This window comes from Psammomys obesus, unplaced genomic scaffold, assembly GCF_907164565.1.
Source record: "Psammomys obesus unplaced genomic scaffold, mPsaObe1.curated_primary_1811, whole genome shotgun sequence".
Taxonomy (NCBI): domain Eukaryota; kingdom Metazoa; phylum Chordata; class Mammalia; order Rodentia; family Muridae; genus Psammomys; species Psammomys obesus.
In genome coordinates, this window is record NW_026592368.1 from 660,257 (window position 1) to 664,190 (window position 3,934).

Here is a 3,934-nt window from a genome sequence, read left to right on the forward strand (position 1 = left end):
GATTTAAGTATGTTGAACCATCCCTGCATCCCTGGGATGAAGCCTACTTGATCACAGTGGGTGATGTATTTGATGTGTTCTTGGATTTGGTTTGCCAGTATCTTATTGAGTATTTTGTTGCATCAATGTCCTTAAGAAACATTGGTCTGAAATTTTGTTTCATTGTTGGGTCTTTGTGTGATTTAGGTATCAAAGTGACTATGGCTTCACAGAATGAGTTTGGCAGTGTTCCTTCTGTTTTTATTTTGTGGAATAATTTCAGAAGTATTGATATGAGTTCCTCTTTTAAAGTCTAGTAGAATTCCACCATAAAACCATCTGGATCTGGGCTTTTTTATTTGTTGAAAGACTGTTGCTGAGTCTTTCAACTTTGGGGGGCTGATAAGAATATTTACCCTGTTATCCTGATCTTGATATAAGTGGATAAGTGAAATCTATCAGGAAAATTGTCTATTTCCCTTAGGTTTTACAGTTTTGGGGAATATGGTCTTTTGAAATGAGACCTAAGGATACTTTGGATTTCCTCAGAGTCTATTGTTATATCCCCCTTTTCATTTCTGATTTTGGTTATTTGGATACTGTCTGTCTTTTTCTTATGGCTAGAAGTTTGTTTATCTTGTTGATTTTCTCAAAAAACAAACAAACAAACAAACAAACAAGCAGCTCTTAGTTACAGTGATTCTTTGTATTGCTGCCTTTGTTTCTACATCATTCATTTTAGCACTGAAAGGTAGCTGCGGTATACCTGACCCCAGCATGAAATCACAGAAGAAATATCTCATTGCATTTTCTAAAATCTCTCTTTAATTCTTAATATTCTTGGCATGCTTCCACCTGTGGGAAAGATTGTTTACTCCCCTGTAGGTTGAATAATGGGCTGTAAGGCTATCTGTCTTGATCCCAAGAGGAAAGAGAAAGTGCCTACTGTGTGCTGGAAGACAGAAGGTAGGCTAGTGGAGGACAGGCAAAAATGATACTGAAGTACAAATCTCGTCAGATATGGAAAAGGTCTGAAATGGAAGCCTGGGCCAGGAATCACAGTACTTTTTTTTTCAGTACACTATAACCCTAAGGGAGGTGCTCATGTCACTCAAGACTCACTGTCCAATCAGAACCCTCCATCCCTCCAGTCAAAGGAAGAGGCAGGTTCTTCCCAGCACCATGATACATTTCTGTAGCTGAGAAGAGGTTAAGGGTTGGTGTGATGTGGTCTGAGCACAGCTGCTGTGTGCTCTGAGGGGATTTCAGGCCAGTTCCAAAGTTACAATATGGTAGTGTGTGGCTGATTCCCCAACCTCGTGGAGGAGGTGCCTAAAGAGCAGGACCTGCTCTGGTGAGTCCTTCCTGGGGCTGGGTGGGAAGCTGCAGCCAGAAGCAGCCACAAAGAGATCCCTTGTCATAGCCATGACTACAGCAGGGGCATCTGAATATCTTCACTATATTGGGATCGGGGAGGAAGCCCAGAAAATTCACTTCTGGAAAAGAATGTTAAAATGAAAGCTTTATTTTCTGAGCTCAGGGAGGAAGCCAGTTTAGGATCCGAATGGTCCCCGAGGATAAGCTTTATTGTCTTTTTAAACGGTTAAATCCACCAGGCAAGGAACCCTTGGTGAGTGTCAGGGTCATCCAATCAAATTTTAACATTGTGGGTTAAGCAATGAAGCTTTTGTTGGAGGCTGGGCCTGACCCAGCACACTTGGCATCAAGGTCTTTAACGATTTTCCAAGACATTTTGTCTGGAGTACAACCTCCTTAATTTATGTCCCTATATATTTGGTCTGGAGATCAAGGTGATAATGGAACAAAGAAGTGGGTCCTCTTGCCTTTAGTAAGTGAGGAATTGGCAATTGATGTATTTTTTACAATTTTGGCACCTCCATTAAGATAACAGCAATTTTAACCAGTTAATAGATAATTAGTAAAATGTTTCAAGGGGCTGGGTGGGAGATGACTCTGCAACCTTGGGAATATGAAGTTAATTTAAACTTGCTACCGAAATGGGAAAGAAAAATGTAAGAGTTGTTTGGTGAAGGCTGGGTTCTAGAGACGGCCTCCTTACACACTATGAGTCTGCATGTTCACAAAGCAACTGCAGTGAAGAAATTGAGGATGGCAGGGGTGGCTCCATTTTGTTTCTCAGACTCTATCTTAAGTTGACTGACCTTGGAGTGACTTGACCCCCACCTTTGGGTTCCAAGAAGGGCCACATGGCCCCCCACCCTGCAGGTTGTCGTGGATAACACAGAATGTGTACAAAGATAACTATAATCAGGCCTCTACTCCATAGGTTTTCATAAATACCTCAGAATGTGTTAGTGGGTCTTCCACTCCACCCAGCAGGCTATTGTACAGATATCTTAGATATTTGTCAGTTTGGCCAGGTGACTTGCAACAATTAGGCAAAAGGTCATCTATATTGCTGAACCTCCTAACCAAAACTTATCCTTTTCTGTAACTCCCAGGCTTAGAATCTCCTGCTTGCCATTTTTCTCTTTAAAAACTCTGCCTCCCTGAGATTCAGGGCCTTACTTTATAACCTGCTATGTCAGGGAAGATTGGTGGCCTGGGCTTAAGCTTGAATAAAGATCCTTGTGTGATTTTCAATGGACTCGACTCTGTGGCCTGGTCAGGCTGCTCCCCCCTCAGGAGGAGGTGATCAAAGAGCCAGTCATGGAGTTCATGTCAAAGATAGTCTCTGATCCCCTTACTAGGGTTCCCACATGGTTTCAGAGTTTACATGGGCTACATCTGAGCAGGAGTTCTAGGTTATCTCTGTGCATGGTCCTCAAGAGTGATATTGGGAGGGAATGAGAGAGACAGCTACAGCTGGGAAACAAAGTTAATAAACTTTAATTATTATATAAATAAAATTTTAAAAAATGCAATTTTCAGAAATGAACTGTATAAGGAACTCACAGTACCAACCAAAATTCTGTTAGCAGCTTTTATACTTTTTTCTTTTTTATTTATTAATTACACTTTATTCATTTTGTATCCCCCATGAGCCCCTCCCTCCTCCCCTCCCAATCCCACCCTCCCTCCCCTTTCTGCATGCATGTCACTCCCCAAGTCCACTGATAGGAGAGGTTCTCCTCTCCTTTCTGATCTTAGTCTATCAGTTCTCATCAAAAGTGGCTGCAATGTCCTCTACTGTAGCCTGGTAAGGCTGCTCCCCCCTTAGGGGGAGGTGATCAAAGAGCAGGCCAATCAGATTATGTCAGAGGCAGTCCCTCTTCCCATTACTATGTAACCCACTTGGACATGAAATGCCATGGGCTACATCTGTGCAGGGGTTCTAGGTTATCTCCATGAATAGTCCTTGGTTGGAGTATGAGTCTCTGAGAAGTTCCCTGTGTTCAAATTTTCTTGTTCTGTTGCTCTCCTTGTGGAGACCCTGTCCTCTCCAGCTGTTACTATTTCCCACTTCTTACATAAAATTCAATTCACTCTGCCCATCAGTTGGCCATCAGGCTCAGCATCTGCTTTGATAGTCTGCAGGGCAGAGGCTTTCAGAGGCCCTCTGTGGTAGGTTCCTAATTTGATTCCTGTTTTCTTCTTCTGGCTTTCAGAAGCCCTCTGTAGCAGGTTCCTAGGTTGTTTCCTGTTTTCTTCTGCTGCTGATGTCCATCTTCTTTGCCTTTCAGGATGGGGATTGACGTTTTAGTTAGGGTCCTCTCTCTTGCTTAGTTTGCTTAGATACACAGATTTTAGTGGGTTTGTCCTATGTTGTATGTCTATATGAGTGAGTATATACCGTGTGTGTCTTTTTGCTTCTGGGACAACTCACTCAGGATGATCCTTTCCAGGTCCCACCATTTACCTGCAAATTTCATGATTTCCTTATTTTTCATCGCTGAGTAATATTCCATTGTGTAGATGTACCACAATTTCTGCATCCATTCTTCAGTTGAGGGGCATCTCTGTTGTTTCCAGC

The 3,934-nt window shown here is 42.4% G+C and overlaps 1 pseudogene; it reads left to right on the plus strand.

Annotated features, from left to right (window-relative positions):
- Positions 1 to 872: 872 nt before the first annotated feature.
- LOC129681271 (single-stranded DNA-binding protein, mitochondrial-like) overlaps positions 873 to 3,934 on the plus strand; it is a 31,552-nt pseudogene continuing 28,490 nt past the window's right edge.